At 41.3% G+C, this 15024-nt stretch overlaps 2 long non-coding RNA genes across 3 annotated transcripts; both read left to right on the forward strand.

The window, feature by feature from the left end:
* The first annotated feature begins 5102 nt into the window (after window positions 1-5102).
* Window positions 5103-11728, forward strand: LOC148315770 (uncharacterized). 2 transcript variants are annotated; one of them, XR_015840585.1, is made up of 7 exons: window positions 5103-5220; window positions 5881-6000; window positions 6608-6771; window positions 7114-7302; window positions 9577-9672; window positions 10666-10882; window positions 10990-11728. It is a non-coding gene; the product is annotated as an uncharacterized LOC148315770 (long non-coding RNA). The 2 variants fall into 2 exon arrangements; XR_015840584.1 differs by having other exon boundaries at window positions 10730-10882.
* Window positions 11729-12345: 617 nt separating this feature from the next.
* On the forward strand, window positions 12346-13651 carry LOC148315771 (uncharacterized). Its single transcript, XR_015840597.1, has 3 exons — window positions 12346-12682; window positions 13249-13302; window positions 13392-13651. It is a non-coding gene; the product is annotated as an uncharacterized LOC148315771 (long non-coding RNA).
* The last annotated feature ends 1373 nt before the right edge of the window (window positions 13652-15024 follow it).

The raw sequence follows: 15024 nt of genomic DNA on the forward strand, positions 1-15024 counted from the left end.
TGGCTAATATAAAGGCATTGGCAAACAAACTTCCATACAGACTTATAGAATCTTGGAGAAAATTTGCCTGCAATCTCCAAGAAAGAACAAATAGAAGAGTGAAGTTTAAGGATTTTGTTGACTTTGTTGACAAGCACGAAAGATTTCTATAAAACAGAAAACAAAATCACAACACACAGAAACAACAAAATCAAAGAAAGTCTTCACAACAGTCATTGTGCCCGCCAAGATGGAAAACAACAAAACCACCACGCCAAAGGCAGAACCTGTTTCAGTGGATGCTATTGCCAAACCATGTGCTAATTGTAATGGAGAGCAACACAGTCTCACAATTGGTAAGGAATTTAGGAGAAAGCATCACAAGGATAAGATTGACTTCTTGAGGAGCAAGGGTCTGTGTTTTGCATGTTTGATGCACGGTCGCATTAGCAGTTGCTGGAAACAAAAGCTTCAATGTCAAGAATGCTCTAGACTGCATCCTACAGCACTACACATTGTCCATAAACTTCTGCAAAGAAACAGCCTAAGACGATTGTGAATAGCAGTACCTATTAAGCGCCCTCGTACAAACAACAGAAACCTGGGGTGTCACTTGGGCCTGTAAATAGGACTGCATCCTTTCAATAATTCCGGTATGGGTCAAGGCACAAAAAGGAACCAAGACAGTGGCGACTTACTGTCCGGTTTAAAAATGCCCTGACGCCTTTTTTAGACTGAAATAACTTACTAAAGTTTTCGTTTTGTGCCATTCAGAATGGGAGAGGGAGCCAGGAGGTGAAACAGCCGTCTTGCCAGTTCAATCCCGCACACCCTCTGACTCTCACCCTCCGTTCTGCCTTTTTATTGAAACTAACTCATCAATAACTAATCACCAGAAGACAGAAAAGCATCAACAACTAATCACCAAGAGACAGAAAACATCAATAACTCACGGTATAAAGGTCAGTTTAACTAAAGCATCAATAACTAATCACCAGGGACTCCAGCAGGCAGAAAATCATAACCCAAGGTCAGTTTAACTAAACACATCTTCAGGATACGGTGTCTGTGTGTGTGTGTGTTAAAATAACAAGTAAGTGTCTCTGTGTGTGTTCAACATTAATGAGTGTATAAAAACATGATTATGAATACACAAACTGATTACCTATCCTCAGCCCATCTTACATTTCCCCCCTGTTGTGGATTTAAAAATCATGTCCTTACGGCTTTAAGACAGATCATCATAATGAAATCATACAACAGTGTGATCATCAGTGGAGGAGCGAAAACCTCACATTAGGGAAAAATTCCCCTCCTCCCTTCCGGCGTAGAATGAGATCCTCATAATTTGATGACCATCAGGGAATAAAACTTGTCCCTGGGGTGACTTGGTGGAGGCCCTTGCCTCGTTGTAGGAGAGATAAGATAAGATAAGATAAGATAAGATGTCCTTTATTAGTCCCACAATGGGGAAATTTGAGGTGTTACAGCAGCAAAGATATAGATCACACAGAGTCGGCGGCGTAATGTAGCCGTTAATGTATAACATTAGCAGCAGACATTCAGAAAAAGCATGCAAATATACACAGTATAAACGTATCTAAGTGTAAGGAAACACTCCTAATGTTTGTCCATTATACGGAGGGGGAAACGCTGTAATGATAAAAACTACTGAATGATTGAAAATACTGCAATCATAAAAATATTGCAATGATAAAAGTACTGTAATGGTAAGAGTACTGAAATGATAGAAAAGTACTGCATGATAGAAAATACTGCAATGGTAAAAGTACTGTAATAGTAAAAGTACTGCAACGATAGAAAAATACTGCAATGATGAAAGTACTGCAATGGTAAAAGTACTGCAATGGTAAAAGTACTGTAATAGTAAAAGTACCGCAATGATAGAAAAATACTGCAATGATAAAAGTACTGCAATGATAAAAGTACTGTAATAGTGAACATCCTGCAGTGGTAGAAATACTACAGTGATAGAAGTATTGTAATAAGAATACTGTAATGGTAAACAAAATACATCATTGGTCAATATTTAAGTACACCCTTGGCTGAAAGTACAGTAGTAGTTAATATTGCATCCTAGGACTGCACAATTGCACTAATGCCCTCCCGTTTGTAGGCCTGACCCAATGTTCTTGTTAAAAAGTCTGACAGCAGTTGGCAGGAAGGAGCGGCGAAATCTCTCTTTGGTACAGCGAGGGTGTAAAAGTCTGTCACTGAAGGAGCTGTAAAGTGTTCTCAGAGTGTCATTGAATGGGTGGGCTGGTTTGTCCAGCATTGATGACAGTTTTGCCGTCATCCTTCTGCCCCCCACTGAGTCCACAGAGTCCAGGGAGCAGCCCAGGACAGAGCTGGCCCTCCTCACCAGTTTGTCCAGTCTCTTTTTGTCTCGGCCCGAGATGCCTCCTGCCCAGGAGACCACTCCATAGAAGATGACTGATGAAACCACCGAGTCATAGAAGTTCCTGAGGAGTGTTCCCCGAACGCCAAAGGACCTCAGCCGCCTGAGTAGGAAGAGTCTGCTCTGACCCTTCCTATAGAGAGCGTCTGTGTTGTCGCTCCAGTCCAGTTTATTGTTCAGATGAACACCCAGGTACTTGTAAGTTGAGACCCTCTCAACGTCTGTTCCCTGGATATTCACTGGTGCAGGTGGAGAGTGCCGACGCTTGCGGAAATCCACCACCAGCTCTTTGGATTTCCCAGCGTTGATTTGGAGGCGGTTCTGCTGACACCAGTCCACGAACCCCTGCGTAACCCCTCTGTACTCCCGATCGTCATCGTCAGTGATGAGGCCGACAATCGCAGAGTCATCAGAGAACTTCTGCAGGTGACAGGTTGTGGAATTGTATTTGTAGTCCGAGGTGTAGAGGGTGAACAGGAAGGGAGCCAGCACAGTTCCCTGCGGCGCTCCCGTGCTGCAGAGGAGCACGTCAGACACACAGTCCTGTGTTCTCACGTACTGTGGCCGGTTTGTGAGGTAGTTGTGAATCCATGTGATGAGGTGGTGGGCCACTCCCGCCTGCTCCAGCTTGTCTCCCAATAAGGCGGGCTGGATGGTGTTGAAAGCACTTGAGAAATCAAAGAACATGATCCTCACCGTGCCCCCCGCCTTCTCCAGGTGGAAGAGTGAAGTGTGGAGCAGGTAGATGATGGCATCATCCACACTGATGCCAGGCTGGTATGCAAATTGGAGTGGGTCCATTGAGGAGCTGACCAGGGGGCGCAGATGGACGAGGACCAGTCTCTCCAGGGTCTTCATCAGATGAGACGTCAGCGCCACTGGTCTGAAGTTGTTGAGCTCCTTCGGATGGGGTGTCTTTGGAACCGGAACCAGGCAGGATGTTTTCCACAGCTGGGGGACTCTGCCCAGCTTCAAGCTCAGGTTGAACATGTGCTGGACGATTCCACACAGCTGGTCTGCGCAGGATTTGAGGAGCTGGGAGCTGGTCCCATCTGGGCCTGCCGCCTTCCTCGCCTTCATCTTCCTCAGCTGGTTCTTCACCTGAGATGTTGTGAGGAACAAGGCTGAGCAGGAGGAAGTGGTGGTTGTCTGATGAGGCTGGGAACTGGAGCCTGTGGAGAGAGAGAGGGGGAGAGAGGGTCTTGTTCGCAGTGGCAGGAGGGGTGGGTGGGGGCTGCATCAGGGAAGCCTGAGCGGGGTCAGACATTTGATCAAACCTATTGAAAAATAGGTTCAACTCATTTGCCCACTGAAGCCCCCCCCCCTTCTGGGTCTTACCTGCTTGTCCGTGGCCTGAGATGGTCTTCAGGCCCCTCCAGACATCCCTGGCATTGTTCCGCTGCAGTTGTTCTTCCATCCGCATCCTGTAGGACAGCCGTCCTTACCTCCCGGATCTTCGTGTATGGTGTGTGTGTGTGTGCACGTGTGAGGACAGGGGCAAGAAGTCCATGTGTTTTTACGTTTCAGTGTCCAGTTTGAGTTCGTCATTCTCAACATTAATCAGGTTGTAATGGTACATTTGGGCAACAAACCTACGATTAACCATCGTCTTTGTCATAAAAATAATGCAACATGAACAGACTACACATAACAAAATGAAAACTATAATTATCCCTATATATTTTAAATTCTTCATAGTGGTCATAACATCAATAATTGTTTCATTTTTATTAAAAATTTAAATGCAGTAATGTACTCCAATCAAGGCTGATATTCCTTTATGTACGTCATTAATTTCCAAACAATATCTAATCTTTTTGTTCTGTGGCTTCAACATATTTATCATCTCATCAATATTAGCACCACAGAGTACTGAGTTTCGAGATCCTCACAATAGTCGTTCTCAAAATGATATTTTATTTTTATCAATTTAGCTTTGTTAAGGTAAGATATTTTATTGACAATCTAACATTAATATGCAAAGAACATGTACATTAGTACGAAATGTAAAAGAAAATTGTGGTGGGGGGGGTGTGAATTGTTTTCTTCTTGGTAGGGGGGGCATGACAGGAAATAATTGAGAACCACTGGTCTCGTCACACACCAGCTCGGGTTCATTCCCTACCAGAGAAATGACATTCCATGTCCCCAGAGCTAGGCGCTTTATGTTGCCGGGGATTGGACTGCCTTTGACTGCCTCCTAGCTCAAAGGAAACCCAAATTCTTTGGTCCCGCCCACTGGTAGTGAGCCGAAGCCCTTGTATTAAATAATAAATAAATACATAAAATAAAAAAATTAATAAATTTAAAAAACGGACCGATCCACTGCTTGGGTTAGTTTGACCCACCTTGAGATCCGTTCCCACTCAGTGACAGTGTCTACAAGCCACTGCCACCAGGCCAGTGAACCCAACGTCCAGGCAGTGACAAAAAACGTGATCAAATTACATTGCTCATCATAAGGTGTTTGTGAGACGCTCTTTGTATGTTTCCTCAATTAAGACCTGTTTTCCATTGGTGTATTTGAAAAAAGTGGTGAACCTGTTAAATTCACTACAAAACGTTAAGAAGATGAAAGTAATGTTTGAAGGAATATTATTTTTCTATCGACGTGCCGGCGGGCGGGCACAGATAGAGAGTGATAAAGCAGCACCACCCGCGCGGGGCGTGCTGACGAAAAGGCAAGCGCTCCTCCTCTCATCGCGTCCTTATTAAGACAGAAAAAAGACGCTGTTGAATTTGACCTATTCGCAGTTCGAGCAGGTGCTTAACGCTGGAGAATATCACCACTTCGAAGTTCGAACTGCTGTTGAAACGGAGAGGTAAGTGTTTTTCGTTGGGTTTTTTTCAAAACATGCGTCGAGTGCATTTGTTCATAGTTAGAGATAGTTGTGTGGAAAACACTATACAAAGTAGCACCATGGATGTGGGCCTACAACACTGGCCTAGCAAACATGTGCTCCTACATCGACATAATTGACGAGCTCCAGTTAAGCATTGAATAATTATAAAACGTCATGGTGCTTTTACTCATTTAAAGAACTAAACCGACGCGTATTGTCATCCGGTGGTCAGGTTTGCATTGAATGTGAGCACGAGGGACGCTAGCTTGTTGCGTTAGCTTTGCGGAGCTAACAGCTTGCACTTTTGTTATAGAACCACAGAATGCAAGTACCATGATAATTTCTGTCATTAATTTTTGTGTAAGACACGATGTTCACTGGTTAATTACATGATTCTTAAAGCAAAGGTTACTGTGAATGCAATTTTGGTAAGATTTTTGTAGTCGCACTGCATAAATCTGTCTGTGTCTGTTGTTTAAACTTCAATATAAACTATTATGGTTGAAATCGTTAATTGGGATGGAGGAATTGATATTTTTTTAATTTATAATTTATTTTTCTTACACTGATATTGTTAAAACTCCATTTAGCCCATAGTATTAATAATTCTCAACACAATACTGTCTTTTTTCTTTATAGAATAAACAATGCCTTCCCTGAGATGCAGGAAGTCCCCAAAGCAGGATACTATTGAACATTCAGTCAAGGGTCTGGACAAGACTGCAGAGTTAGAAGCGAAGTATATAAACTCATTTAAAGGTATGATGTTAACGCTTTTGCTAAGATATATTATTGTTTTCTGATAACCAAGCTGACATCGTTTTTTAAGTGGTTATTTTACATTAAGAGTGTCTTGACCTTTTCTTTTGCCACTTTTGTCAGTTTCAAGTTATTTCAGTGAGTGTGAAACCTGATGGTAGGAGTTCTATCTAAATTAAGGCTGTACTTGATGACGCCCTCCGGCATTTTTATACCACAATAGACCGGTGAACAAGTCCGATATTGATAGTCTAGTGTAAAGCACGTAATACGTCACAGAGATCACGTGACGCGATCCAATATGACTGTGTACAGTGTATGTCATTGTTTTGAAACTAAATAATCTTAAAGTTTTTTTTTTACGTAACCAGGTGCAATTGACATTTGTACTTTCAGTCCTAATACATACTGGCTAATGCAATGCTGGAAAATGAATTTTGGCTAGTCTGTTCCTTTAAAATCATAAAGAAGGGCTCTGCTCTATCCCTCACAAGAAGCAATGTTTCAAACCACCCTACATTAGTATAGTGGCCCAAATGAATATGATGACTCCTTATTTGTGTGCTTAAAAATATGACGAAGCTAACTTGATTTCCCTGTTAACTAGGTCGAGGAGTATTTACCAAGGCCCCTTTCAGGAAAGACGACTTTATTCTTTATTATGGAGTACAGAGGAAAATTGATAGATTCTGATGAATCTCAACGCAGGAAGATGGATGGAAGAGGCACTGTCTTTTTGTTTGACTTCCGCCGGCAAGAAAAAACTTGGAGGTGAGGCAAAGATTGAGATGTTATCTTATTTTTGTTTTTATTTAAAAAAATAAACACATACTCATCCCATAAGTGTTAGGGGAAAAATCATTCTCTAAGCAAAAATGTATAATTACTTTTATTCATGCGTTGAATCTGTACAAATGAAAATATAGATCATGAAGTCTCAAAGACAAGCTGTTAATAGGGTCTGATTCCAATAGAAATTTCTTGTATGATTTGATTTAGATTTAAAAATTGTGGATTTCCTATTTTTATGTTTTGTGTACACAAGATTGTCTCAAAGATTAATTTCTGACATTGATTGAATAATTGTTTTTTTTTTTTTTAATCTATTTTAAGTGTTGATGCAGCTCAAGAAGATGGCAGTCTGGGAAGACTGGTTAATGATGACCACATGCACCCCAACTGTAAAATGAAGAAGATGACAACAGAGGACAGACCACACCTCTGTCTGTTTGCGCTCCGAGACATTGATGTTGGCGAAGAAATAACTTAAGACTATGGACCAGCTGGCCTTGGAGAACACAGGTTTGTAAGATGCATCTTTAAGTACAATAACAGAGCCCACTTGTGGTGTTCTGGTGATGTAGTTTCCAATTAGTTTGGCAATCTAATAAATGTATGTGAAGTTTCTATGGAAGTTGAACATGATGACTGACTGGGGGAGTTCTCCATTGTCCACTATCTGTAATTCAAATTTGTGGGTCTGAGTCAAAGTTTGGCTCTGCAGGAACAACGAACTGGTCAGGGAGTGACAGTATTACAAAGTTCTGCGTTACTCCTTTCTGGGCGGTGGCCCTGTTAGGCCATCATATGCCATATTGCAAATATCCCCATTGTGGGACTAATTAAGGACATCTTTATGTTGTGGTTTCCCTACCAGAACCAGCACCAACCCTGTATATTCATGATATAAAACACTGTTTCAATTTGATATTTAGCCTTTCTATACTGTAAAAATAGAAGACCCCAGGCTTTCCTGCGCTCCCTTGCCCAATTGGTGGTGTTCAGGAGACAACCTGGGACTGAAATATCAGTCACAACCAGTGTTGTTTTCGTCACTGATGACTATGACGAAAATACTTCGTTAACGCCCCTTTTTTAATGACGATGACAAGCTATACGAGGTTCTTTTATGACGAAAACATGACGTGATGTACATGAATTTTTTTCGTTGACTAGACAAAATTGTTAGCATGTGGTTCATAAATTATTTTATGTTGCTTTTAGTGAAATAAAGCCACAACAGTTGCCCAACAAAATGTTTTGCTTCTCTGCTTATTTTGGAGTAGTGAGTATTGATTCCACTGTTGCCACTTTTTTCTGTTTGTAATGAAGAATCCTTAGTAGTCCATCCAAAAGTCTTTGTTATTGGGTGGAAACCTTGAATGCCTTGTTTTAACTCAAATGGACTTAAACCCATCCATCCATCCATCCATCCGTTATCTGTACCGCTTCTCCTCACTAGGGTCGCGGGGGGTGTTGGAGCCTATCCCAGCTGTCTTCGGCAGTAGGCGAGGTACACCCTGAATTGGTGTCCAGCCAATCGCAGGACATGCATAGACGAACAACCATCCACGCTCACACTCATGCCTCGGGGCAATTAGAGTGTCCAAGCAACTTGCCATGCATGTTTTAAGAATATGGGAGGAAACCGGATTACCCAGAGGAAACCCACGCAGGAAGGCCGGAGCCAGAATCGTACCTACGACCTCAATATTGTGAGGCCATCATGCTAACCAGTTGGGCCACCGTGCCGCTTGGACTAAAACCTTTGTGAATAAATTGACGAAAACTAGGGTAAAACTTTTTTTGCGTTTCCGTCGATTAAAACTGGACTAAAACCCTTTTTTTAGTTTTCGTTGACTAAAACTGGACTAAAACTATAACGAATTGGGATGACTAAATGTGATGTAAACAAATCAGCACTTTGTCCAAATGACTTGGACAAAATCTAAAATGCCTGCCAAAAACAACACTGGTCACAACACGTGTCTACAGAAGATTAATTGGCATGGGCGAAATTAATTAGTTTTATTTCATTCATGAGCTTATGTTTTGTTTTGGGTGGCTAAGGCTTAAAATGTGTAAAAATCTAATCCAACCTCAAATATAATTAATTCAATAAATTTATGATGCTACTAAAACATCGAAGCAGCCTCCTCCAGGCTTTACAGACTCAGAAATGGAGGTATGCGTATCGTGTGCTCATCCTGTCGTGTCTCGAGATGTTAAAATTGCAGTTAGATAGACGTGTGCTGATTAGACAAGACTTCTAATATATCTGGTGTCACAGGATATTTGTCAGTGAATGTGTATGTCTGGTTTGAGGCTCACTCAGCTTTTTCTTGTGTTGTGGGGTCCAGTTGAGTTGAATTGCGAGTCAGGTATGTTGGCCATCTGACACCCAACTGTCAGGTTTGCGTTCGTGGGGCCCCCGTAGAGCCATTTTTATTGTTGACATAAATCATAGCTAATCATCTTTTCCTTCATTATCATATGAAATACAGTTAGGAGTTGTATGTGCCTTTACTATGTTATAATCTTAGAACCTACCAGCCACTACAGCTGTCCGACAAGAAGACTTTTGGCTGTCCTGTGCTCCATTGCGGCCCTGGTGGCGTTCAAAAGACAACCTGTGACTGAAATATCAGTCACAACATATCTCTACTGAAGATTAATTGTCATGCGCTAAAGTAATTGGTTTTGTTTCATTCGTGAACTTGTTCGTTAAAATGTGTAAAATTCTGATCCATTTTCTTTTTTTGAATTCATTAAATTAATATTCAACTTGTTCATTAGGATGGAGGACAACCGACAATGACTGAATCGGCTGAGGTTGATGCCACCAGAACATCGAAGCAGCCTTCTCAAGGTTTGACAGACTCTGAAAAGGAGGTATGCGTATCATGTGGTCATCCTGTCGTGTCTTGAGATGTTAAAATTACAGTTAGATAGACCTGTGCTGGTTGGACAAGTTTTCTAATATATCTGGACATAAATCGTAGCTAATAATATTTTCCCTCATCATCATATGATATACAGTTATGCGTAGTGTATGTCTTTACTATGTTACAATCTAAGAACCTACCAGACACTACAGTTCTCTCATTGGGAGACTTAAGCTTTCGTCAGGCTGTCGACTGCTGCATTGCCCTCTTATTGGCTTTAAGTACACAACCTGTAACTGAATTATCTGTCAGAACAGAACCTATGTGTCCACAGCAGGTGATTTGGCATGTGGATTCTTCAGATTTTTAGAAAATAGGTAAAATTGTGATCAAAAGTTTAAAATGTATAAAATTCTGGTATAGTTTGCAATAGTATATCTATTAAATCATTTCAAAACTTCTTAACAAGGATGGAGAACATTGGCTGTGACCGAATTGGTTGAGGTTTACATTACCAGGACCATTGAGCAGCCTCCTCAGGATCTACAAATTTAGGAATGAAGATATGCATCCCATGTTACAATCCTGTTATGGCCCGAGGTTTTGAAGTTGCAGTTACATATTGGGCTGGGCGATATGGCTGATAAGTACATAGCGATATAAGTATTTCATATGGGTCCATCGATACACATTGAATTCTTTTTTCGTATTATTTTATTCATTATTTTTTTTATTTTCCAATATTTTCACTGCCCTGTTAAAAAAACATTTAATGTAGTTTTCCTCCCGGGAGCTTTTTGTTACGGTCAATTAAGTGTTTTTGTTAAATATAGCTGCGTAGAATAATTATATGCATTATTATCGTACCACAATGTTTTGGTTTTGCAAATAATTTCCTAAAATCATTCTAATTTTATGACATTATTTTGTCATAATATCATTCATCAATATTTTAGTTTTTTTTTTTTTTCAAATAGAATTAAGACCTTTTTCTGTGCAGATTCCTCTGGGGATTAAGTATTTAATGGGTTCTCAATTTTCTCTTGGACTCTGATGCAACCCAGTCTCCTCCCTTGGACAAAAAATATGGGCTGAATCTTCCTTGGAATAACGACACAGATTCTGACGAATCATTGTCAAATCCTGCCCCTGAACTTTGTGCCTCAGACCCAGACCATATTACTATCCCAAGGCTCCGGAGGACCAAAAGTATACAGGTAAACAACCCATATAGATTTCAGGGAATCTTACAAGCAAATTGCATATATTTTATTGGTCTCCTGCCTTCTATCCTTTATATTTCGTTGTTGTTGTTGTTTTTTAGATTAAAAAAACAGGCTGACTTTGGAATGGAGAAGCATTATTACTCCAACTCAGATGACGGTGGAGATGAATATATTCCGGATACAAGTGAGGCCTCTGATTCAGACGGAAGTGAATCTTTGAAAATTGTGGACCCTCTCTTGAAGTCTAAGAATGCCTTCAGAGATTTTTCTCCCACACCACGAATCTCAAAAGCCACCTCAACGCAGGTTGTTAATCAAGGGCGTTCACCCGTTCGGAGGAGTAGCAGCACTGGTGTGATTCTTGAATTCTATGGCTCTTCAAATATTTGTGCAGTTTAACACAAATCATCCAAAATAGAATTCAAGCACATCTGTGACAGAAATTCAAATTCAGAAGTCAAAGAGAGAGAACAAAAAAAAAATCTAATGCTGCGCTTCTTCCGAAGACATATACTGTAAACAGTAAATGTATGTTAGGACAATCTTGAAAAAAGTATTAGAACACCCTTTACTTTTATTTCTTGTTAATTTTATTAACCAAAATATGTCCATTTTTATTACAGATTAATGAATACAAAATTAAAACTCTAATCAGCTACTTTTTAATCGTTATATTTGTATAAACAAATGTTATACATCTGTGTGTTAACTTATACAAGAAATGACGGAAAAGCAAGGGTGGTTTAGTATTTTTTTATCGTATATAGTCTGTATAATATCTTTAACCTATGCTGATGCTGTTTAATACTGATTTAAATAATAATAATAATGTCATAATCTGTTGGTTTTACATGAACAAAACCTTTCAAGCACTTTTTAAAATTCTAAATACTACCTCTTGTCAGTAAGTTGGTTCACAGCACTGCCTTGGAGTGAAAGTGTGTAGTGCTGAGACAGTCGGTATGTGCTGAGTCGTCTGACGTTTGTGTGACTGGTACCCAGGAAGGTAGCAAAACCAGGCAGTGTGTATGTCGTACCCAGGAAGGCAGAGAAACCAAGCAATATGTATGTGGTACCCACGAAGGCAGAGAAACTAAGCAGTGTGTATGTGGTACCCGGGAAGGTAGCAAAACCAGGGAGTGTGCATAGATACAGACCCCAAAAGTGATTAAAACCAAATAAAGTCCCCAGAAGATCATCTGTAGTCAGGTGAAGGACCCTGTACTTTGTTCAACTCATTTACTCCCTTAGACGTACAAAGACGTCTTTTAATGCAATGGCGCCCTCTACCAAAGACGTATAAGTACGTTTCCTGTCTTTTTTACGTCATAGTGTACATAAGGGTCTGATGCAACCTCTGACTGAGAATCAGCCTTGTCCGCATTGTGAATCATGTAAAAATCACCCAGCAGGGGGCAGAGGTGCAAAAGATCCGCCTTGAATCTGCGCCAGAGGTACAAATGGGGGGGCGGGATCCTGGGGTAGACTTATAAGTGTGGAGAGCAGCGTGGGTAGCAGCAGCATCGGCAGCACTAGCAGCAGTCGCATTAGTAGCGTTAGCAATGAAATCCTCCAAGCAAATGACGATCGAGGAATGCTTTTTTTTTAAAAAAAAGCTTCCTAAAAGCATCAAGGCGATGGAGACGCTTTGGTTGAGAGGATGACGCTTCGTCGTCGTCACAACAAAACGGCGTCTAAAGAGGGTGCGCGTGCCTTGCGGCCTGCATCGCCTGCCTTCGGACAATAGCCAAAGCAGCTGAGAGTCCTCACCAGATCCCCCCGAACGAGGAGGTAAGCGCTCGCAAGTTACCATTGAACATGTGGTTTTACCCCTCATGCTTTTATTGTACATATCATGCATCTTGCGGGCAGAAAATGTCGCGTAAATGTGCAGTTAGACGCGAGCTTGCTCGCTGACTTCCTCATCCGGCCGCCTCTATTGCACAATTACACGCGAGCGTAAGTCCTCGCCGACGAGGAAGTAAACGCTCGCAAGTTACCATTAAACATGTGGTTTTAGCCCTCATGCTTTTATTGTACATATCATGCATCTTGGGGGCAGAAAATGTCGCGTAAATGTGCAGTTAGACGCAAGCTTGCTCGCTGACTTTCTCGTCCGGGCGCCTATTGCACAATTACACGCGAGCGTAAGTCCTCGCCGACGAGGAAGTAAACGCTCGCAAGTTACCATTGAACATGTGGTTTTAGCCCTCATGCTTTTATTGTACATATCATGCATCTTGCGGGCAGAAAATGTCGCGTAAATGTGCAGTTACGCGCGAGCGCATCTCCTCCCCGACGAGGAAACAACAATACTGAATGGTGTGGTAATCATGCATACTTTCTAAAATTCACAGATTGTGCATCCCGCGGCAAGAAAGTTCCTCCTCGTCTTGTTGGTGTAAAGAAAGGTAAATTATAATATGAAACTTCACACGCCAGCAATAAAATGCAGCAATAAATATATATTTCCAATTGTTTGTATTTCTGTAATTTACAGGTTGTGCATCAGGAAGCAGTGGTTCCGGATGGCGTCACACTGGATGGCAACCGAGGAAAATCGACTTTACAGCAACCCCTGGACCACTGAATGCCGCTGCCCATTTGGAGTCTGAGGAGCCAGCTGATTTCCTGCAGCTGTTTCTCACGGATGAGCTTCTGCAGCACATCGCGGATGCCAGCAATCACTTCCCAGACAATTATTTTCACACAAACCCCAGTGGACAAACACAAGCTCGCCTATTTTCCACGGACCAGCAAAGCCAGACCACAACGAAAGTGTCGGGTCTGTTTGTGCAAAGGCAAACGGAGTGAAACAAGAATGTGGTGTGAACTATGTTGTGTGCCCTTGCATCAAGGCAACTGTTTTATTTTATATCACACAAAAAAAAAGTATGTATGACACTGATGTATTTCATTTTTGTACATAGTTCAACAGTTCAGTCGTTTAGTGTTATGTGCAAATAAATTTATTTTATCAAAAACATTTTTTGTGCTTTTTTTTGTTATTTTATAGAAGGCATGCATTATTTAGATGTTAGAGGTGTCATAAAAGCCATAAATAATAGTGTCAAAATTCAAATTATGGTCAAAATGCATCAGTTTACAAAAAGCTCATTTTCTCAGTTTTTTCCCCAGGGATTGGAGTTTTCATGAAATTTAGCTATTTTCAAATGCCGATTGCTCAAGAATGGAAAAAGATAGGAACAAACATTTTTTTCTGTTGAAAGAAGAGAGTCTCATCTTTCTTCGGGTGTGCTCCATGTCTATATAGCATTAGAATACTATATTCTGTGGGCCTTGCAATATTAGTCAAAACCCAGGAAAACGCTGGGATTGAGCGGGTTGCTCCAGTGAAAATGGCTGGTATTTAATGAGTTAAGACTGGTTAGGACATCCGGCTCGCAGTCCCAAGGTGCAGGGTTCGATCCCGGGACCCAGCTTTCCTGTGTGGAGGTTGCATTTGTGAGTGAGTTTGAGCGCAGATGGTTGTTCGTCTTTGCGTGCCCTGCGATTGGCTGGCAACCACTTCAGGGTGTGCCCCGCCTACTGTCCGTTGACAGCTGGGTAGGCTCCAGCACGCTATCCTTGTGAGAATAAGCGGATTGGATATTACATGTATGTGTTTATGCCCTAGGCCAGGCGAGGGCAAACTACGGCCCGGGGGCCACATGTGGCCCGTTAAGTTTTAATCCGGGCCGCCGAACTTGAAAAAAATTTAATGAATAAACCTTGTTAATGTTTTATTTTCTAAACACTGTGGTTTTCAAAGACAAATATTATTGTTGGAATGCTTTTATTCACTTTCATTTAAAATTAAATGTATTTTTTTTCTCAGATGAGGTGAGGTTTCCAAAACACTCCATCCATCTGCTCCTGGTCCGGCCCCTCTGTCATATTTTAGAACCCATTGTGGTCCTCCAATCAAAAAGTTTGCCCGCCCCTGCCCTAGGCTTTGTGTCTTTGCTTGGTTGACTGTGTAATGAGTGTATGAATGCATTTCTTTCTACCAGACACCTTGGACTTCCCATGGCAGATTAATAATCTATTTTATCTATCCATCAGGGTCACGAATGTCATTTGATGAGTAGAGAATTTAGAGTCTCCAATTAACCTAATATACATGGATTTGC

The sequence above is a fragment of the Idiotropiscis lumnitzeri genome, unplaced genomic scaffold (genome assembly GCF_059441095.1).
Source record: "Idiotropiscis lumnitzeri isolate Australia: NSW breed Sydney's pygmy pipehorse unplaced genomic scaffold, RoL_Ilum_1.0 HiC_scaffold_40, whole genome shotgun sequence".
NCBI classification, from domain to species: Eukaryota; Metazoa; Chordata; class Actinopteri; order Syngnathiformes; family Syngnathidae; genus Idiotropiscis; species Idiotropiscis lumnitzeri.